Source organism: Idiotropiscis lumnitzeri, chromosome 7 (genome assembly GCF_059441095.1).
Source record: "Idiotropiscis lumnitzeri isolate Australia: NSW breed Sydney's pygmy pipehorse chromosome 7, RoL_Ilum_1.0, whole genome shotgun sequence".
NCBI lineage: Eukaryota > Metazoa > Chordata > Actinopteri > Syngnathiformes > Syngnathidae > Idiotropiscis > Idiotropiscis lumnitzeri.
Genome location: NC_142397.1, coordinates 16,227,260 through 16,251,369, shown reverse-complemented (window position 1 = coordinate 16,251,369; position 24,110 = coordinate 16,227,260). Strand labels below are relative to the sequence as shown.

Sequence of the window (24,110 nt, the reverse complement as noted above, 5' to 3'; positions counted from 1 at the left end):
TATTCACTGATTTGTACAAAATAAATTGATGGGGTTGAAAATCCAAGCTAATATCATTTTCCTGATTGAATGACATGAAGAGATTTTTTGAGTGAAAAAATGAGAGATCGTCGCTGAAACGTTCCTTTAAATGAGGTTGGGGGCCATATTTGTCCTGTGAGCCTTAAGCATGACAGATGTCGATTGGCATATGAACAGTCATCTACGTGTGGCACCCCCCCAAAAAATAAAATAAATCATGCATTGTTTTTATTTTTGCCCTATTTGTTAGAATACCTTCTCAGTATATTGTAAAAATGTCACATAACAGGTAGTAGTAATTGGAACTTCAATTGTATTTCATTTACAAAGTCTTGCAGGGTCCAAACATTTACATGGAATAGATTAGCACAGAGATTGAAATCAGATCAAGGCTAACTCAACTCAAATATTCTCTGATCTTATTCAACTGGCAATTTTGGTTTGTAAAACTGGCAAGAAATATATATATATAATTTTTTGGATAGTCGGACCTGGCGAAATGGTTGTGGAGATATATTAAAACTGCTGTTTCAAAAAACAACGTGGACTTATCATGTCGACTTAATGCTCACATTTTTTTTTGGTGCTTGATCAGTACGGATCACGGATCAAATAATATCCGATGCACATTAGAAACCCACAAAAAATGTACCATTACGATCTTTGCATTATGTAATGGGGGGGAGGCATTTGAATTCCCACTTCAGTTTAGTTTTGCAGATGTACTGGGTTCTCCTGTGACATCTCAGTCACTGTCTCAAATACTTAGCGAACACCAAAGAAATAGTAGAAACGTCTGTCTCCAAAAGTACAGAAGAATGAATAAAACGAGAAAGGAAAAAAAAAAAGCTTTGAGCAAATTCTATCATGTGGATGAAAAGTGGCAATGCTGTATTTTGCTCAGAGTTCAGTTAACCAGCCCCTACCGGCACACAAATAAAAATGATTTTCAGCCTTAAAAATCATAGTTGGCCCCAACACATGGGATCAGATGAAGGGTGAAAGTGATGCAATGTGGCAATCAATTTTCCCAGCTGTAGCATTTACGGCATTTAATTCAATTAACGCCTCGTTTTTTTGGGGGTTTTTTTTTAGGCGATACTGGTGCGACACTGAGCCATTTAGGAAATGAGTAAGGCGATTTTCAAGCTGGCCTTTAAAACAGGAGGCGGTCTTGCGAGTGATTGATGGCCAAAATATAGTTGATTGAGACATGGCTGAGACTCGGTCGCCATATGTGATGGATGGAAAAGATGTGAAAAACAAATTGCACGAGAAATATGGGTGGTTGAAAGCCAAACTGATGGGAAGTAGATGATAAATGAATTCAAATTTTCCCTTAGCAAGCCATTATTGGAGATTTAAGATCTTCTACTGTCACCTTCCCACGCTAATGGAAAAGCAGCAAGCATGCACGGAGTCACAGATAAATACATCACTGTGACAAGAGGAGGGGAGAAGAACATGGGTGAGTACAGCGGAGTGGTGTTTGTGTACAACAGTCCAAGCAACACAAAAATACATCTTAAATTCTGTACTCCGGAATTATATCAATACATTTTCTCACACACCACCTAAAATCCACCAATTTAAAATCTTCAACATGCAAACATGCAAACTCCAGTTAGGAAAGCCGCAGCCCAAATTTGAAGCTTCGGCCTCAAAACTGTGAGGCATTTGTGCTAACCAGTCTCTACCATGCCATCACCACCTAAATGTTTTCAAAAAATGCAACAAGAGTTCAGAATCTTATATCTTATGTTACTATTTTCCAAAGTGTTTTCTGTGTTCTCTTATTTGTATTTTTCGAGTGAATGTCCGATAAACAAGTTAATCAGCGATGTTAAACTCAATCAAGGAATAATAAGAATGATGTGACACAGTGGTTACTTGAATATGAATTAAACAATATAATCAGTTTTGCACTTGCTCAATTATTTACAGCACGGATCCCAAACTACCAGGTTGTGAACTGATACTGGACCGCAAGGCATTTGGAGACTGAAAAAAAAAAACAAAAAAAAAATCTTAGCATTCTTTTTTTAGGGGAGTGGGTGATGGAGCTAAAATGGTGTTGTTTGCAAATCATTTGTTAAAAGACAGACATCTGAGTGAATGTAGTGAGCGGAATAATTTCATGAACTATTTTTTTTTTCCTAGTGCAGTTAAGGAGAAACTCCTACATTGCCGTACGAGGGACGGGGGCGTGCTACGGTGGCTCAGCATGGACAGGCTGCCCACGAGGCGGGTCACATTACTACACTATGATGAAATACTTTTCACATTACGGCATACAGCCGTACTATGCTACGAGTGGATGGAAATATTTCTCCAAAAATGAGGCGGATAAATATGCAAGTATATCCTCAAAACAATAAAAGCACAAAGAGAAATGCTCAATTTTTTTTGTAGCCTGGCGACATATCCCATTTTATGGCACGCTATTCTATTGAACACAAGCTGAGACCAGGTGGCTTATTGGAGTGAAAAACATCATTAGGTGGTATTGTATTTTGTATGTTTGTTTCCATGTCGGTCCATATATATGTATTTTTTTTTTTTGCATTTAGTTTTTTTAAACACTTTATTTTTCAAAATGTATTTAGGTACTACTTTTTGTTTTTACTTTCACATGTCATGCATTTTAATTTTATATTTTTTAAGTTATTTTTTATTATAATAATTGTAAGCAGTGTTAATGTTCTGAGCATGTTACAGTGGATTAGAACGTTATTAGGTATACATACTTTATGGGATGAAACCTAAAATTTTTTTTTGATGAACACTTAGGTCTGCTATGCTACTGTATTATACTGCAGGTCATTATTGCGGTACTTGAAGAGTGAAGTATTTTTGAGGTTCACCAAAAGTTCACCTCTGCAATTGAGTGTTGTCAGGATTTGAGATATCCAATTTGAGTTAGAAAGACATCAGTAGAACTGTGACATTGTGTCCTGTGTAGGGTGCACACTCTAAGTAAGGAATTTAAATTATATATATATTTTTTTAATAGTCATTGTCTGGAACGTTTACGGCTTCGGAGTATACGGTAATCATTACAGGGACTGTCTTACGACGGCACGTAAATGGTGGCAAGCAGTTCCCTTCAAGCCTATAAAAGAGTGCTGGGCCGTAAAGGAGCCAGATCAAGGAGATAAATACCAAATTACTCCAGCAGGGCATTGCAGGTAACAGATTTGCAGGCTAATCTGGTCATTATTACCTATTGTTGGACATTGGGCATGCCAACAAATCTTAGTTGTAACGTATGCTGTGCATAAACTATTGAGTATTGTGTATAAGTCTCAGGAGATTGATAGCTTCTTTTTTTTTTTTGTTAATGACCCTTTACACAGCACAATACAACAAATTGTGAAATAGATAGTTGGCAAAATTGGTTAATATTATAAAATAAGAAACTTTGATAGAGAAGAAACGGAAGAATACATCACATTTTGGTTAAGCTTCTCAAGAAACGAAGACAGTAAATTCACTTTCACCATTTGAGTCATGATTTTAATGAAACCGATCATTCTTCTTGAACACAGAAGAATCCTTCTAGCTAACTAATAGAGGAACAAAAAAGACAGACATACAGTACTCACAGTAAACAAGCAGGACGTTATCTGAGATATGAGAGCCTTTTTATTCATGTAGGTAACTTCAACACACGGATATGGATGTTTAAATTTACTGAATCCCAATCTCTGTTGGGACAGAGCTTAGCTGCTCTTCAATTATTAAGTTAAAGGGAACATCTCATGGATCATCGATGGTCAATTTTTCCCAATGAATATATGTAGTTTTTTTTTAAATTCGGAAAATTATTTTAGCTTGCCTTTTCAATTATATCAATTTGTTTTGGAGAAATAAGTACTAAATAACGAACTACTTTCAGAACGGCCCTCGCAAATAAGCAATATAGCAACGCCCCCAAATAAAAACCTCAGTAAAAACCTGTAAAAAAAACAACAACAAAAAAAAAAACAGACATGCACAGAAACAAACAAAAAAGCTAAGCACAATATTTTTGATTTTGTGGAGGTGATAGTGGCTTTTGCTCATAGGTGCAGATCATGTTCATATTTTTACAGGTTGAAGAGGACAGGATCAGGAATATGCGTATGAATTCTGGTAAAACAAATAAAATAAATTAATAAAATTCTGGTCACCATTTCAGAAACAGAAAGCCCTTTATTGTCATTGTATTCAGTGTGCAACAAGATTAGAGAACACTAGAAGACAACAGAATGTGAAAAACCAAAACAATATTTCAACGCTTGCTTCCCTACTACTACATGAACAGGCTGATATATGAAAAGAAAAAAGAAAAAGGAGATATGCACCAAAAATGGGCGGGGGGAATTTTAGTTCTGACATCATACCTATTATATAAGTGCCAATGTTCACCCCATCCAAGTGTCTCTTATATTACAGACACGTCTGCAAAAGAAGCATTAATCCTTCTTAATTACATGGCAAGCTCTTTAAGCCGCTCTATTAGTTATGATGTCATCCAAATAAAGGCACTTAATACTTTAATGCATCCCCCACTCTACTTCATTAAAACTAAAATCCAGAAAACAAAAATCCAGGTCTGCTGTGTCTTTCAACACATCTGTGAGGTTGTGTAGTTTCTCAAAAGCTGTGAACATTGTACACAACCAAAGAAAAATATTACCCAATCTATGCATGGGCTGTTCACTCATAGCTCAACATATGCAGAGATGTAAGGCATACATGCACAAAAATCACAAGGTTACATAATTGGCAAACAGGGACCATATTAAGTGTTTTTTATGTTTAGGATTAAAGTCATTTACATATCAGTAATGTGCTAATCCAGCTAATGTACACCCACAAAAGAACCCAGTATTTTAGAGCAGTGGTCCCCAACCACACTTTGGGCCGGTATGCAAAAAAAAAAATATATATATTTTTATTGTCTTGGTTGCCCATATTAAACACACACGCTTGTGAAATAAGTAATGATCATCACATAGAGGCTCAGCCTTATACAGTATAGTCAGTTCCACAACACTGCTAATTACAACCACAATAATAAACACACACAACAACACTAATTATTACCTGTCTAAGTTTGATTTTGTTCCTCAGGTTATTATTTTTGACAAAGTTCCTCTTCTAAAATTGGTCAAAGCGGACATAATGTTGTGGTCATTCGGTCACATGAGGATTTTTTTTTGTAAAATTAATTTGCTGAGAATTGTTGGTATATTTTCTTCAAGACAGGAAACATGTTGACTTTCTGTGGCTACAATCTCACACCAAACCATTGGCAAACTTCCGCCCAACCACCCCCTCCGCAACTCACGCAGAGCCACAGGCTGACAAGGCCTATTTGTCTCAGGTCAAATTGAGCTTTTCATCACATCATTGCTGAAGGACACTTTCCAAGTCCAAACACAAACTTATTTCAGTTGCCAGACCAAAGTGACGCACAGGAAGTGTTTTCACCTTTGCTTTGAGGTGAAAATAAATCAAACAAAGGAAGAAAAAAACAGTTTGATGGATGAGTTTAGGGTTGTAGTGCATTTGGGGAAATTCAAGAGACATAGATTTATGCTGTTTTCCTTATGTATGGGACTTTACTTTGCTGAATTTAAAGCAAACAAACTAGAGTATTGTGTTCTTTGATGTTCATATTAAACAGGCAAAGGCTTTGTTAATACTGCAGGTCAATCCCAATCAGTTCAATTTGAATTTTTTCGAAAGCGACCCAGATCTCTCATGTGATGCATTTTGCGTACACGCGTGTCACTTCATGGACACATTCCTGTCAAGGTGTGTCCTTGTTGTTTTACTTTTCTGATTTAAGTTTCATGTTTTTAGTCGTGTTCCTTTGTGTGTCTCATTTAGCTTATTGTGTCCACCTGTGTTTTTTGTGGCACTCCCAATCAGCTCCCTCCAAGCCTTTGTGTCTTGTCCAGGTGTTCCTTGTTGTCTCGTCAATATGTTTGTATTTAGTTCCCAGGTTCCTTTCCCTCCTTGTTGGGTTATTGTCTACTGCTGTGTGTATTGTCCTCATACATGCCAAGTCCTTTTCTTATCATTTTTTTGGTTATGCTGATCGATGTATGTTTAAATTTGATATGTACTTTAGTATTTTTGTTTATTCTTCTTTTTTTTGCCTTTTGGTTTGCTTTTAAAATAAACATGGATTGGATTCTTCCTCTATTCAAGTATGTGACACATCCCATTCACAGAAGTCACGTTTGTTTTTTGGAATGCAAGTCTTCAACCTTTTTTTGCACCATGGACGGATTCACCTAAGTACCATATGTGCTTATCATGGACCGGCAACCATTCGCCGAAGGGTAAAGCGGGTGGGGGGGGCGTGGGCGGCGGTAGTGCTAATTAAAAGAAATTGTGATTATCACGACTTTGTGTTCATTTTAAGTTGCCGCTTTGAAAGCATATGTGCTAAAAACTAAGGTAACTAGAGAGTACTTTGAAATTTTTTTAAGTAAATTGGGCGGCATGGTAGACGACTGGTTTGCATGTTAGCCTCACAGTGAAGAGGTCGTAGGATCAATTCCGACTCCGATCTTCCTGTGTGAAGTATGCATACTCCCCCGTGCCTGCGAGGGTTTTCTCCAGGTGCTCCGGTTCCCTCCCACGTTCCAAAAATGTGCATGGTAGGTTGATTGAACACTCTAAATTGTCCCTAGGTATGAGTGTGAGCGCGGATGGTTGTTCGTCTTTGTGTACCCTGGGATTGGATGGTGACCAGTTCAGGGTGTACCCCGCCGACTGCCCGAAGACAGACAGTTGGGATATATAGGACATATTTGACATGTCTTGTGACACTTGTGTCACAAAGAAAACAAACAAACGTACATTGCGCAAAAAAGCAAGATACATGTTCAGCAAAAGTATTTTTAGCCACGTGACAAATATTACATTTACACTGAAAGAAGCAAACTGAACTGTTAATCCATCCACTGTTTGGTGCAATGGAAAAAATGCTAATAGAATTAGACAGGAAGCAGAGTGTTTGTTTCGCAGCAAGGGAGAGACATCTGCTGGCGATTAGCTACTCTACAACCAGCCAGCTCATACAGCACCCTTAAATTTACCTTATTCTTGTGGACATGTATTAACAATAATAATCATAATAATCATAATCATCATGTCCACAAATATTTGCAAATCTGTGCAAATATTTTTTTAAACACATTTCTTCTCACTCAAAATTATTTCCCACCACACTTTCTTGCATTATTCTTGACAAATCGGTAAATGTCTTCACATCTGAAACAATGACTACATAGATTCCCCAATGGACGCTTGTTAATAATTTGCATAAACCCATTTGTTGTCTGGGTATAAGTATTACTTTGAATCAAGGAGTTCTTTAAAATAAATCATATTAAATTAAACACAACAGGTGGTTGACAATTTCCATTATGTCAACGTTTGCCGGTGTCTAATCTTGTCATATAAGCACCTTTTCCCCAACCATATGGTGACATTTTAAATATCAAGACTATTTTTTCAAGAGTAAAGTTGTCTTGACTGCCAACGCTCCTCTGTGATATAGAAATGTGTACCCTGCCATCTGCCACGCAACAGTTTTGTCACTTGAGATTTGTTAACTACTATACTGTGCAATTCACGATAAAGATCAGTTGTATCGTTTTTCAGCATCATCTCTAAATTAAGTGTGTGTTAATCTGTGCATGTGCTAATCCCACCCACTCAAACCAAAACAAGATGGTTTTAAGGGAGCCAACTACGCATATCTGAGAGTGTTGGCAGTTCCAGTATTTTAAATTGCATGATGTGAGACTGAAATTGGTCTCTGATAATATTAATACACATAATACACATACACATATCTAATTTATATATTTGTCTGTATTATTGTTGTATTGCACTGGAGAGGGGAGCCCTCTAATCTCGTTGCACACTTGAGTACAATGACAATAAAGGGATTTCTAATTCTAATTCTAATAAACTTGTTGTGTTAGTGCAGTGAGTCTCAACCTGTTTTCAGTGATGTACCCCTTGTGAAATATTTTTTCAGCCAAGTACTCCTTAACCAATTCAAAGCCTTTTTGGGTTTAAAAAAAAAAAAAACGACTTAAAACACGCCATCAGCCTCTGATTTAATTAAACTTTAGTTGCACCTTTCAATAAGTGCGTTTTTAAAATAATGAAATTAAATAACCTACTGAATAGAAAATTTATTTTTATGAACTTCTCTTATTCTTGAAACATGTAATGAATTCAATAATTATTTTTAAAGGATTTTTGCTGGTTTGTTTGTTTTATTTAAAATCTTGCATACCCCGTGGAGTTACTTCAAGTACCACAAGGGGTACAGTACCCCCATTTGAGAACCACTGTGTTAGAGGCCGGACGTTCCCAGTCGGTTCCCATGTGGTGTGGGTAAAACTTGTGACCGAAGCAATCATTCAAGTAGCCCCGACCTGGTTATATCTCCAATTAGCTTGACATGCATGTTTGTGAAATATAAGAGGAAACTGGAGTTCCTACAGAAAATGCAAGCAACCACTGTAGCCACACCCCTTTTTTGATTCATCCATTCATTCAGTTTTTTGTACTATATGACCATTTGCTATTCTGCCTGTCCTAATGCGGAGGTGATCTGTAGCCTATCCAAGTTGACACCCTGGACTGCTCAACAGCCAATCACGGGGCAGCGCACATATCGGCAAATGACCAGTTAACCAAACCCGCATGTTTTTGGAAGGAAGGAGGAAGGAAGAGAACCCGCAAGCACGGTGAGAACATGCAAACCCCACACACGAGTGCAGAGTTTCGAACCTATCAACTCTAAAGCTGATGTGCTAATCATGATGCCCCATAGAATAATCATTCGTGCCTAAATTTATATGTTGTGTGACTGTCGTGCTATTGGCAACAAGATAAAGTGACTTGGATAGTTAATTTGGCTACTTTTATTCTCTCACTTCTGAGCCTTTCTCCTGTTGCTATAGAAACATCAGAGAAAAAGGAGAAGTGATCTGCTTCACAGTGGCGTATGCACGTGTGTCCACGTGCAACAGTGACTTCAAAGAGGAATGTTGAGCTGTGTGTAATGAGCCCAATGTAGTGACGAGAGAAGCCGGCAACAAGTCAACCCCCCCCCCCCCCCCCCCCCCCCGATTGAGACTCAGTGAACATTGACGCAATGGCGTTCAAAGCGACTCCTTTTTAAAAAAAAAAATTCTTTTATTCTTGCTCCCAAAATTCAATGCCAGCACACTTTGTCAGTTCACATGCACACACGCATGCCCGCATACACACGCGCACACACACTCAAACACATTAATTTCCTAATTGGATTTATGAGTATGTCAATTAGCCCGTAATACTTTCTAATCTCCTTTATGGCAATATAGGCCTACCCTGAGTGTGGAGCTCAAAGCTTCTTTTGGTGACAGCAAAGAGAATCTAGAATTAGTGTGACTAATGTTCTAAGCTTAGCAACTGGTCCAAGAAATATGCATATTTGTGTGTCATCTTTGTGGCATCTGAAAAAGAATGCCCTTTCCTTCACTTGACAAAATGATGCGAAATCTCCAAAATGTCTTGAAGGGGTGCGTAGTCTATACAGTCGATAAGCATAAATTTGGCAAACTGTTTTGAACTGGACGCTAAGAACCAATTGGAACAATGCGTGTTGATGACATCATCATGTCTGCCTAAGTGTAAAAAATGTCTTGAAGCGTGTCTGACCAATGAGATGGTGGAGCTGTCAGCCTTACCCACCCATGTCACCCATCGGCTCTGTTTGCTCCGGAACTACCGGGGGAATGAAATTTGTATTATTTTCCGTTATTTTGCACCATACACTGCTGGATTTTAAAATTAAGTTTTGAGATCTCGATCTTTTTTGGTTGGTTTCAACTTACAGCATTTATCCTTATCAAATTCGCTTAGCTAAGAACCCATTCAAAAATGCATACCAACATAATTTTTGCATTCTTGACGTATACAATTACTTTGATGAGATTTAATCTATACCATGATCTGAATATAACCCATATTGCGCGTTATTATCACTCTAAGGCACACATGTTAAACTCAAGACTTCAATTTATGTGGCCTGCGCAGGGCACATCATGTGCTCAACGTCCTGTTTCTAGCACATTTTCTTCACTTTTAACAACATGGAGATATTGCCATCTATTTGTTATGAATCTTCCCCTTTTAAAATAAATTGAAGAATTGTTGAGCAAACAATTACTGACTAGCTTCTGATTTCCAAACTGGCTTTCCATCAGTTTGTTTTGTGTATGTAACAATGTAAGGTGATCATACATTTACATGGGTTCACAGTCATAACGGCCCTCTGAGGGAAACCATAACTATGATGTGGCCCGTCCACAAAAATGAGTTTGACACCCCTGCTTTAGGGTAAATCTGTCAATCCATTTTCTTAAACTACTTATCCTGTTAACCGTCGCGGGTAGCAGGCAAAAGGCAGACTACACTGGACTTCTTGCCAGTCAATCACAGGGCAGACAACCACTCAAACTCATGCTCACAATGGGAACTGAACCCCTGCCGCCTGAGTTGAAGTCAGGCCAATGAAGCACTACACTATTAGTAACAGGGGAGTAAATCACATGCTGATTTTCTTTCCCCAATGACTTTCTTATGCTCTTTATAACGTAAACTACGCAAGCATAACCTTCACGTCACATAAAGTTTATGGGATGAGAGGCAGCAGCTCGTGAAATGCATAAATAGCATAGAGGAATAAATAAATGCCATCACACTAAGGACATGTTGCCTGAAATATTACAGTGTAGCCTGTAGTGAGTGTAACAAGAATACAAAATACAATCTGCACCTGCACATTATTCGAATAAATTGTAAAAAGCTTTGTTTTGGCAGAACACAGAGCTATGGCATTTTTATAGTTAAGATGAGTAAAGTACATGCAGGAAAAAACACAAACATTTGAACAAAGCTCTTTTGGAAACAATGAAGATGATACATTTGTAAAGCCAAGCAGCTCATGCAGTGAAACCTGAAGGCCACTGGATGTCAGTAGATCCTCTTTTATTTTAGTTCTCGCCTTCAGACACCCGCCAGTCAAGTCAAAGCAACAGTCCACTCAAGTGTCTGAACCATTCTAGCTGTGTGTATCTCTTAGTAAATGCCGCACTATGTGTTATCTGTACTGCACACGTACTGTGTGTGTGTGTGTGTGCGTGTGCGTGTGCGTGTGCTTGTGTGTGCTTACGTGTGCTTCAAGGCACAGCTAAATCATTGCGGTGTGTGTGCTCACATTTGGACAGAAATCAAAAAAACTACAATGGAAGGCAAAAGAAAAATTCTGATGTAACAAATGTCACTCATGCCCACCTATGTGTACAGTGAAAGAAGAATTCAGCGTGTGTCTTTCCAATCATACATTTAATATACATATTAAATGTTTGCCCCATCACTTGTCTGTAATCTGCACAATCTTTACAGCCAATAAGAATTACTCAAAGTCCTCGGCCAACTTCCACTTGCATTGTACGGAAATACTTAATCCCGCATATCTTAAAACTGCTCCTTTGTGTATATCCACCAAGTAGTTGTGATATTGCTGGAACACAATCAGAATATATTTTATTGCCACGTCAATTCAATTCACAAAAGAAAAGAGAAAATAAGGATAAAGTTATAAGTGATAGGATCTTATTTAGTGTACATGAGTTTGAGAGCAAAAGTAAGAAGTTCATGTTGCAGGCGGTTCTGGTCCGGATGGCAGCATGGAGGGGCTATAATGTGATGTGCACGTCCCCTGGTCCTGGAGACGGACAGGTCCTTAATGTTTGGGATCTTACTGCGGATAGCCTTGTCAACCTGCGTCAATGGTGATGGACTTGAAGGAAGTCCATCCTGGAAGGAGTCCACAATAGAGATGGAGTCTGTGAGGATGCGGAGACACTGCGGAGCTGTAAACCTCCTGATGACCACAATCGTCTCTTTTGTTTTCTCAGTGTGAAATTCCAGATTGTTGCAATTGCATCAGTGTATTATCCATTGCGTGGAGGGAAATGGAGTGCTCTCCTGCTTTGAATAGCTGTCCACTTAATTTTTGTTCTTCTTTTGCACGCAAATTATTTGATGCTCCCTGAATTGATGCATCACACGATTAAATTGGCATAATGTTTTAAATCATGGAATTTAAGGTTGGAAAAAAAAAAAACAAACAAACCCAACAATTTATTTTTTGTAATTTGGGAAGCATTTTTATCATGAGAATGTTAGGTCTAATTCTGGATTGTAAGAGCCTATCCTCTTCAAATGATGATGTCTGAAGAGCTAGCATGCGAGTGCAACGTCCACAACTTGTAAGCAAATATTCGAGTAATTTGTGTTTGAAATTGCTCACAGCTTCGCTATTTAAACGCCATACTACCAATATCATCTGCTAAATCTGTCACCGGGAATTAAAAATATCTCAGTCTAAGTCATGGCTTGGTAACAAAGCAAAAAAATAAATAAAAAACATCATATTGATTTGTTTTTGTTGTATTCATTTCTTTCAACATATCCGCTAGTGGAGAAATCCAAAAGTAATTAAATGTACTAAATTTACATTAATATTACACTTTGACTTCATTACTAACTGCATTTTTTAACAGGTAACTAGTAACTGTACGTATATATCCATTTAGTAGTCAGATGCACCCCATGTTTGGAATAAATGGGTCATATATTCTCATACCTACCATTCCTGACTATTGTTATTCGGTTTTATAGTATTACTTGGTCAAGTCTCACCTCACAATTCATACTAAAAAAATAAATTACAGCATGTGTCATTCCTGTTCATATCGTATTGGACAATATCGAAATCTGAGGTGGAAAATGTTGTATCGAGACACCCCCAGTTGATAAAAGTGACTCTTCATGGCTGTCGCATTATTTTCAGCCCAAATACACCCTCATTAGCATCTATATACAGTATCGGTGTATAGTAGTTTAACCAAGACGATTGCAACCTGATGTGCATAGACACAAGATTGTATTTGCCTGACCCTGGGTATCAGCAATTCATATGGGTAAACTATTCAGTGAAACAGCCGAGAACAGATGTTGGTGCAGGTTTTCAGGTGAGTGTTATGACTAAATGCTTGCCAAATCAAAGCATACTTCAGAGAGAAAAGAGTGCGTAGAGAAATTGATTACATACGTGAAGCTGCAGCAGACAAATGTGCGTCTTTGTTGTCCGTTTCTTTTTTCTGTTCTTTGTAAAAACTGATGCTCCAATTGAAAATGTGGATCTGAAAAAAAACATCCAACCTACCGATGCTCTGTAGCACTTAAGCTCATTGGGGTTGCAGGTAACTGGAACGGGATCTCTTGACTGGGATGTGGATTTTCTAACAATTATTACAAAATGCTGTAGCAAAATGAAAGGTGATTTTAAAGCTGTTATGTAATATGAATCCAGTTAATGGCAGGGGGCATCATTTTCTTTTTTTTTTTTTTTTTTTTGGCACCGCATGCACACACCCACTCCTATGCTACATTTAGTCATGCTCAAGCACACTGACATACAAATGTTCTCCAGAACAGACGGTCACACGTATTACTCTATAAATATGCACATGCCTGCCAACGTGCAAATCTACAACTCACATGGTCACACATTCATTCCTTTCATTCCCCTCACACACACTGGCAAACACACCCCCACGCACACACACACACACCATGGCAAGAGTGGAGATTTTGCAATGCCAAATGATTACCTTAGTGAATCCCCTAACATAGGGATGATACATTCCAGATAAATCCAAATGCAGTCAAAGAAAAACAAATGTAGCTAAAAACTATATAACATAAAGGAAGGCATTGTGTTGCTTGCAATCTTGCTAATAATTACAACTCGGCTCAGGGTTATTAGTTGACTGAGTTAACTAGCGGAGCCATTTCGTCAGTTTGCGACTGTTGCGTGTTTTTACGGCGTTGCATTTCCTTCATAGAAGGTGGCGGAATACACCAAAAATCAGTAATCCGCCAATTAACGAAGAAGAAAAGAAAAAGAAGAAGAAGATGATGATGACGAACATTTCAGGATAGGAGTAGGAACGCTAGCAACGTTGGATTGGATTCTACCCTTGATCACAATGTGGAGTAGTATTCTGGTTAAGGGGAGCCATTTTAAACTTTGAAATAAAACGTTTTGGTGTTTTAGGAGTTCAAACAGATGCTATAGTAAACATTTCAATAGATAATGTGACATTTATGTGAGTGTTTGTAAAGCTCTTTGGGCAGCCACCGTACGATATGTAGTACACTCCATTTAGCATTTTAATTAATTAATTTTCATTATGTTGGACAATGACATGTTTTTTTTTTTCATTTATGATTACTTCCAATTAGAAATTGACGATTGACAGCCGTGGCACAAAGTAAACATAATTGTGCAATTTGTCAAAAGATTTTGAATGAGTCAGAAATTTAGTTTTTTTGGCTTTAAGGCCTCTTCAGTTGTTGCCTTGTTTGCTGCAATGTTTAGCTCTTGTGATGTGACTTTCAACGATAATACAATAATGAAAGTCGTACAAACAACATTTGCAATATTTTCTAAAGTATAGATGAGCATGATTGTTTTGATTGTAAAAGATTTTTGCTGATATGTACAATTTATCTCGTGTCTCATTTTTATGTAATATGCAATTCAATTTGGTTGCTCTTTCAAAACGTTTTTCTGCAAGTCAAAATAGATTAGCACAATGTTGCCTTGAGATATGAATTCCTTGACTTAGGAGTGGTTCGAGACGTAAGCTGTCACTCAGCCCTTAGGTGCAGTCGTGTTTTCTGTGTGCATTTTATTTGCAGGGTTTTGTGCACAACAAATGGTACTACTGCTTGTTTTTATACACTACAATATTGTTGAGTGTAATATTTCCTCATGGAAAAAAAAATGTTTGTTTTGGGGCGTCTGGAAAGAAATAATTGGATTTCCTTCATTTCAGTGGGGAAAGATGTTTTGCGATATGGGAAATGTATCTCTGGGTCTCTATCAATAACTTGCATCCCATGCTCAACTTGCCTGACAATATTCTGACTACAGAGCCAAGACAATGCCAATGCAAAAGAAAATACTTTCAAGAAAGGCAGAAAAGGTTTGGAATCAACACTTGCTTCTTTCACTAACTTATGACTCGAGTTCGATTATTCAAACTCACTGTCAAGCTCGCTCCCTCAAGTCATTACCGCGATCAATTTTCTATGGATTTAAAATATGGCTTTAAAATTGCCTGAGAGCACATCAATCACCACAGCAATAATAATAACAAGTTTAAATAACACAAGTCATTTGTAGTAAATCGTTTTTCATTTAATAATGAAATACCAGTTCTAAAGGTAGACGAATCACCAAAAAACATGAAAATCACACACTCACTAGAATACTGTTAATGGAGAAAAAATAAACTCGAACAGAGTTCTTGCAAGATCAACATCCTGCATAAACTCATTTATTTATGAAAAGAAAATTAAATGGGTATTCATCAAAATCGTGGCCCACATGTCTCACTTTTATTTTTTTTTTCAACACGGACAAAATTGCTCTTACAACTTATTCTTCCAAATCAAAACTCAAAAGGTGCAGGATTTTTCATTGGAATCATTACTTTTTATTTTTATTTCAGGCAATAGCAAAAACAACACAGACATTGTCATATTCCAACAAATTGGTAACAATTTTGCCTGAAAGGGAGTGGCCAGAAGAACAATTAAAATGAGCTAGTCTGCTACTAAAACCTTAGGACTCAATGCTGAGCAAGTACCCAATCAGCAATGAATATTACATTAACAAAAATAATAAAAATAAAAAAATAAATACCAAAATACGAATGACTTAATACTTATTTGTTGCCTATGGTAATGCCACCACATTATGTTGTAACAACCGTAATATGCAGAATTGGGATGTAAACAATGCAAACTTTGCCTTCTTAAGGGCAGTTAAAGGGACGGAATAAAAAACACGGTCCGTCCTTTTTAAAAACACTTCTCATCCTCCGGCCGCCATCCACAAAATGGCCGTGTTCCGGGAGGGCCATTTCTGGACAATATACTCGTAATAGTAAGGAACGGCTGGAGAGCACTGCTTTGATTTAAAGACCTTTTCTGAACACACTGTGGCAAGAAATAACATTTTAAACCTTTGAATATTTTTGCATTGTTGATGTTGTTTGCTATTCCAAAGTTTCACACCACACACAGACACAAAAGCTTTTCTGAGTAGTTAGAATTTTAGGTCGTACTGAGCTTCATTCAACTCTGCTGGAGCTCCAAACTTGCTTGCTTCAAAGCCGCCCATCGTCCAAGTTTCATCTGTAGTAAGCCGTAACAGAACGCGACAAACATGAAGGACCCCATCAGAAAGTCAGAGGGAGCTTGCTGACATCTATGGAAGACCACAGAATGACCTTTGGGAATGGAAAATTTAGAAGCCCCGTACCTCCACTGGCCATCATTGAAGCCGTGAGAGATGTGAGAAAACTTAGCAAGACTTTAATACGCCCGGGAAAAAAAGGCCATAAAAGCCGCAGCACACCACATTCTTGGCCAAACGGGACCGCCGTGGCCACCGGGGACATCGCTTTAAACGTAGCCCGAACAACACAGCTCCTTTCATTATTTCAGAGTTGAATTTTTAGGGAACCATTAAAATCCACTTGTTGCACTGGCCCTGCAATATGTCATAAACTGCAGCTGTGAAGAAACATGGTTATGTCATTGCAAGTGTCACTGCCGCATAGTAAACTATCTTGTGGAGCTCTTGGCCATCAGTAATGGGCCGTTTGGGGCAAGCTTGCAACAAGTGGCTCATCTCTTTGTTCATCTGTTTTGGGCAAACACCTGAAGAAGCACAGAGAGACGAGCACCTGGGCCATGCAATGCAAATCTTGCCAGTGGTTACTTGTTATTCTGTACCAGCTGTGACAGCATGCTGGTGTTGTTTTCACCTTGGGAGTTAGTGTGTTTGTGTCACTATAACTATATCAGGCAGCTGCAAAAAAAAAAAAAAAAAAAAAAAGACGTGTGTCCATTTTCAGTAAGGCATTCCCTTTATATTTCAATATTCTACATGATGTATAGAAACGTACACCACCATTTTAACTACTTGTATAGTCTTGCAGCAATTATTTTAGCATGTAAATTAGATATGTGGCAGTTAAAAGTTGTGCTGTGCACAGAATTATTTCACATGCTGTTACTTTACTTATTATGAGGAGCCCAGCAATATTGGGGGTGGGGGGGGGGATCTAACAAAATCTGAAATTGTACTTTTTGGGTGGATAGAAATGAGGGATTTTATTTTAAAGGGGAAGTCAATGCAAAATATTCTTAGCAAAAAGCGTAAGTGAGTTAGTGAAGCAGCAAAATGCATGCCATGTTTTCACCTGTTTTCTGAAGCTGAGATTGGTCATGATCTGAGCCCTGAGCAACTGCAATGTCATTTTCAGTCAATAAAAGTGACAAAATGGTCACCCCCTGAGATAGCTCGGGTGGAATTTGTTGCTTAACTCATATTGCACAAACGCAATATTAAGCCACTTAGATCATATTGTTGAAAATAATGTTTTGGGGTTGACCTCCCCTTTAAGGCCAATAATCATATCATACCTCCTGCGATCGGCTAATCTGGGAAAAAAGTAGTTCTTTTCTTTGGGTTCTCATGCAAATCTATATAATTTCACATAACTCCTATAAATGCTGACCAAAGGTAAAGAGTGCTATCAGTGTTTACTTTCTACACAGTTAAATGTCACGTTCCCGGAGACCAATCCTGACAGTAAATATTGTGAGGCTGTCACAGCAAAAGAAGGCAGGAAGTGCTGTTTGTATGAGTTGCTACGCATCAGTAATGTGGTAAATAAATAAAAAGGAAATGTGAATATTGTCTTTGCTGGTTTGCGCCCCTAAAATTTGGAGTCAGGGGCAATTATACTCCAAGTAAAAACGTTTGTTGGATTCCTGAGTAGATCCATCCATCCAGCCATCCAAACCGCTAATCTAGAACTATTTATTTGATCTAAAAAATAAATAAATAAATAAAATAAGACAAATTTCCTCGCTTCCAGCCCGCCAATCTCGTAGTATTAAACATATTTAGGTTTAAACTGAAACATGTCTTAAAGGACAGTCGCTTAAATATAAACTACTTTAAAAACAAAAAATAAAGTAACACGTAGAAACATACCATCCATCCATCCATTATGTGTACCGCTTCTCCTTACGAGGGTCGCGGAGGGTGCTAGAACTTATCCTAGCCATCTTCGGGCAGTAGGCGGGGTACACCGTGAACTGGTGCCAGCCAAACGCGGTGAAACATCTCAATTGGTCCAAATATTATAATCAGTACAATGATCTATATTATAACAACACTGAACACACTACCAATTTTCATTCAATGGCTAACTCTGGCAACAACGCCACGGATCAGACTCATTTCGAAACAGACGGCGATCACAGCATGCAGTACGAAAACTCAACAGAAACCTTACACAAGTGTAGCACTATTTGGCAAAAAACAATTTGCATCTACAAAGGAGCTTAAATTAATGGCTTTTTTATAATGTTAATGAGCCTAATGTCACTAATTAAGTTAAATATGATGCTTAAAAATGTAGGTGTACATTTACAGCCACATTAGACATTAAAGACACAAAATCTGTCTCAACATTGTTCCTCATAATAATAGTTATCACTGTCAAGAAGTAACATAATGTATTTTTGTGTACACAAAAACTCAAGTGGCTTTTTTCCTTTCGTGAGGTGGTTTTGAGAAGTTTTATTTATTTATTAGGTGTGTGTGGCAACTCTCTTCCACTGCTACACTCAGAAATATTTATTTGATTTGTATTTGTAATATTTTGCAGTCATTGGTGTCAAAATCTTTGATAATGTATTTGAAGCAAACAAACATCTGGAAAATATGGGTGATGGCGAGCACATGAAAGTAGCCAGTGTGCTTCCCACTAATTAGCTCTTTGCTCCCATGGAGCCTGACAGGCTCTTGTCCATGCCAGGTGAGGTTGGCCTGCTGTTGAATCTGAGATGAGGAGCGAGACAAAAAGCACCTTGACGCTTGTGGACAAGGGGAGTATGAAATACGTCTAATTATTTCAGACATGGTTGGATTAATCCACAGAAATCTATAAATAATAAATAAATAATAAAAGCAAAAGCTAAGATGAATGAGTGCAGCTGTCATTTGCAATGATAGAAAGTTGCAACTTGCATACAAGTGCTAAACCCCCCAAAAATAGACTATTTCAAGGGGGGGTAAATGAAAAGAAACCATTTTCGGTATTGCATCCGAAAATGAACAACTTCAATAAAAAAAACAAAATTCAATTAATCCTCGTGTTGACCAAAATGTGATTATTTTCTTCATGAAAGCGACTCGCGCTGTTTAATTAAAGCATTATTGTGTGACTGGGTGAGTCTTTTAAGAAGACAACTGAATGCAAACACTTTCTTTATTAGTCATTTTTTTTCCTCCTCCATTATTCCTGAGGATCAAAACCCTTTGAGTGTGTGTGCGCAAGCGTGAGTGTGCATGTGGTATGAGGAGTGACATTGAATGACTCGATGATGATGAGCAGAAAAAGAATAAATGTGGGAGGCGGAAAGAAGAGAAAAAGCACAGAGCAGCTGGAGACACTGGTGACTGTGTTTGTGGAGGCTGGCAAAACAAGGGGAAACAACAACAGCTTTGAAATTGAAGGTGATACCGTGAGAGACAAAGAGCAGAGGAGAAGACGGAGCATATCTAAACACCCACTGGCAGTTCAGCATGAATAGAAAACATCACTCCTTTGAAAGCTGGTGGTATCAGAGGAGAGACTCTTCCCCCGAAAGCTTTTAAATCTTCCCTTCTACTTTTGCAGTATAGATGCCCGTAGCCTGTGTGTAACATGTCATGTCTGTGTATTTATGTCTGTGATGTATATTTGTAGTACATGCGGCGGCTCTACCGTATGCAACGGTAATGTACCCCGTTACCCAGCAACTAAGGGAGTCGAGACCAATGGCTACGTCAGGAAGGGTATCCCAAAGTAAAGTCAGTTGAAATTAGGGCTGAATTTCGATTTCGAGTCGACACATTTATTTCGATTCGATTAGATTTTGGATTTACCATTCACTTTGATTTTCGATTCAATCAAGGATTTCACAATTTTACTTATGAATGGAAGGCATTCTCAGACGAACCAATGTTCCAATTAGTACAAACTACTTGTTGTAAAAAAGTCCAGTAGTAAAAATATGAATTCTTATTTTCAGTAAAAATTGAAGCCAGCACACTTCAATCATGTCCGTTTTATTTATCATGATCTGATCAAAACACTAAATGCATCAGCCTTGATGCTTGTTGGCGCTGACTTCGCTTGCTTCCGCTATTTAGTTTTGATACGCTACTTTCGCATAGACAACATCTCACATGATGCGTGTAGTCATGTAAACTTATGGGGAAAATATGTTATTAAAAGTATCGATATATGGTTTTATGAATTGATATCGGGCAATTAGTCATTTACTTCCATGTGTAGTATTTCAACATTGGTTGAAGTTTGGTAGTACTGTATATCATAAAATCTTTTTTTTTTTCGTGGATGAATTACAATACAGCAACATTTTGTGGTGGCCTGTTTTTTTTGTTTTTTTTCCCTCTCCAATTAAAAAATAAGTGGATGCTCCTCTGCTTTTGTCCTCTTTGTTCTCAGACGTGCAGATGTCAAAATGTGCCAAGATAGACAGGCTGATAAGAAATGCTTTTGTCATTAAGTAAGTTATTGAAAACTTAATGAACCTCTCAATACTAGAGTCTGAACTATTTGTCTCAATTTAACGACTCAGCACCGTTAGGCCTTACTTTAGCGAAACTAATTTCAGTAGAAGATAATATTAATTGGAAAAAAGGCCTTTTTTTGTGCTCAGTTTTAACTGGCATTGGAATAAAATGCTGCCATGTTACTAAGTAAGGTGAATCAAGAGTTCTGTGCTCATGGTTTGATCAGATGCTAACTAACTTTCTCAAAGATTTGACCAAAATTCCCATGAAGCGTTCATGCCTTTAAATTGAACACACGAACACGAGGCAGTATGACCTGAAATAAACAATGGCCTTTGTACTGATCAGCTTCAGTACAGGTCGTTGTCAACATGCAGAAGACAAAGTACCTTTGCGCTGGTTTCTGTCAAAGGCGGAAGATTTACGAGTATTAAGTTCCCATACAGTGAATTCCAGGCTTGCTATTTACTTTATATTTGCAGCACATTTGCGAGAACTGACAAAGTACAGTATATAATTTGCTATTTGAGGAAACAACACCTTTAAATCTTGATATAAAAAAAAAAAACATTGCGATCTAATTTGAGTTTCTGGGAATGAGATGATTTGCAACATTTGAATTATTTGCAATCTCGTTTGATTCCTTGACGTGTATATTAACTGACAGGCTGCTGTCAATAATCATCCCACTGAGGGACGACTTCATGGGTATTAATATTCATCACATATCATGCTGTTCATCACCGTTTGTCAGATTCATTACTTTTGATGAAATTAAACAAGGAAGGCAATATCGGTATTAAAACAAAAACATGACAGTGAAAGTTTGGAGTTGAATGTTTGTGCGGCTTTCATATATCCATCTTAATTTACTGCTGTCAGTAATCTGAAAGGCTACAATCAATCCATGTACAAGAATCATTTGAAAGAAAGTTTTCATAATTATATCTGATTATTTTATGTGTTTAGAGAGCTGAGCTGCATATTTGACGATCGCCTGTCCAAAAGTGAGTCTAGATACTGACTGACAATGTAATTAAAATAGACTTAAATTACATAAATGTGGAATGAGTCCGAGTTGAACGAACGGATATAATAGTAATTAAAGTAGGGCTACGTATCATGTTCAAGAAATGGACGGTGACAGAACTTGTAGTCTGACTGAAGCATTTGAGATTGAGACTCAAAGCGTACGTAAAAGTCCACTCAACTGCAATCCTTTTCTAACTGAATATTTGGGCATAAAAATGCGATTGGGTGACCTCTTTTGAACAGAACATTCGCAAGGAATCTTGGTCTTGGTAGTACAGGAAGTACAATCAACGACGATACTACTCACCGTGGCGAGAAGTGAAGCCACCGGCGGCCATCTTGCATTCCCACTCACTAAGCGAGCCTTACTTGAATTAAGCATTGATTTCTCTGCGATGTTTTCCCCGTTATCGTCCGTCTTTGTTGTGAAAATTACACAATGTGTATACATACATATGTATATGTGTGTATGAGTTCACACGTCTGGCGCGCCAACTCGCCGGAAATACACAAGAAGAGGTAAACCAATCATGGCGAAACTCTGAACTCTTGGGGCAAGGAGGAATTCATTAGCTTTATTCGTTTGGTGAGTAATATCAATATAAAGTTTTTTATTGTCAGTAGAAAGTAACGAGCGGAAATGACGTCTATTTGCATTCCAACATTGTCCTGGTGTCGCCGGTTAAACCGGGATACTCAAATGCGGGAACAACTCTCACGCATGTAAACGGGTTATCGCAAAACGTTATTCAGAACCAGTAATTTTGACCTTAACCCGAGTATTATTATTGTAAACGTAAACAGTGAGATTTCGACGAGCCAGGTAGCATCGCTTTTCCCTGATTTGTATTCACAGATGGACCAGGTGTCAGTTATAAAACATTTGGGCATCCGTGTTGTTTTTCAGGAATACAAGTATCCCTCCCTGTGATTGACTTCTCTGTTTACTTGTCACTAACTCCTCATGAGGAAGTGTGGGAGGTTAGAGATCTATTTACGCAAGCCAGATGCTTTAATGGAGCACAGCGTGACAGTGTGAAGCATGGAGCTGATGGAGGAGATTGTTAACAAGCTGGGGCAGCAACAACTTATGAGCAGGATTTTCAAAACTCTAACAAAAAGAAGTCAGCAGGCTGAGTGATGAAGCCCTGTGCTTCTTGAAAGTACGCCCTTCAGAAGCTTCTATGTGGAGGTTGGAGTGAATGTGAGAGGGCCCGGCCAGAACAGAAATACCCTTCACTGTCATTCCCACCAGCAGATAAACACTCAGCTGAAGCCCCCTTCACCTCACTCGAACAAAGAAATGCAACAAGCCAGTCTCAATTGCGACAATTAATGACTGGAATAAATTACTTTAGCTACGGTGAAAGTGGAACCAATGGCATTCCCTAACCATATTAGTTGGACGGTCTGTGAAGCAGGTGCTTTGAAGGATCAGAGTTGGCTACATTTGTCTGCGCATATTTTATCATCATTGCTTGAGCTTAGCTCTCAGACAACATTGAGCTTCTTAAAATTTCTATTTCATGATTTGTGTATTTTCACACATATTTTTCAGTGGTAGCTCTATTGCAGCACCTTCCAGTCCACCGAATAACAAATACACAATCACTCAGATGAAGATAGTAGATCCTCACTCACAGTAATGATTATTTCTGTCCTGTTGGTGTCATTGGTGCACTTACCTAGAAGAGAGAAAGTACAAAACACATGTATCAATACAGGTTGTCTTCTAGTAGCACCATTCGATTCTCACTACATTTTTCAAACTATTACATTTAAAAAGCATCAGACAGGACATTATTGCAAAATGATTAACCAGGCGGCAATGCGGTTGATAATTGGTTAGCACAATGGCCTCACAGTGCAAAGGTGCAGGGTTCAATTCTAGCTGTGGTCTTCCTGTGTGGAATTTGCTTGGTCTGCCAGAGCCCCCGTGGGTTTTCTCCGGGTACTCCGGTTTCTTGCGACATTCCAAAAACATGCATGGTAGGTTGATTGAACACTCTAAATTGGGCCTATGTGTAAGTGTTATAGTAGATGGTTGTTTGTCTTTGTGTGCCCTGCGATTGGCTGGAAACCAGTTCAGGGTGCAACTCACATACTACTGTCCGAAGACAGGTTTCAGCCCCGCAAAAAAAAAACAAAAAAAAAACAAACTAAATATATATATATATGTGTGTATTAATGTGGATCAACCAGACAGAATACTTACTTGGCAACCCTCACCATTAAAAAT

The 24,110-nt window shown here is 38.2% G+C and overlaps 1 protein-coding gene and 1 long non-coding RNA gene across 2 annotated transcripts in view; one reads left to right on the top strand and one right to left on the bottom strand.

The window, feature by feature from the left end:
• Window positions 1–24,110, bottom strand: part of lsamp (limbic system associated membrane protein) — a 210,667-nt gene that overhangs the window by 112,503 nt on the left and 74,054 nt on the right. The window lies entirely within an intron of this gene.
• Window positions 6,043–12,537, top strand: LOC148333747 (uncharacterized). The gene is made up of 3 exons (XR_015844289.1): window positions 6,043–6,271; window positions 8,652–8,792; window positions 11,761–12,537. It is a non-coding gene; the product is annotated as an uncharacterized LOC148333747 (long non-coding RNA).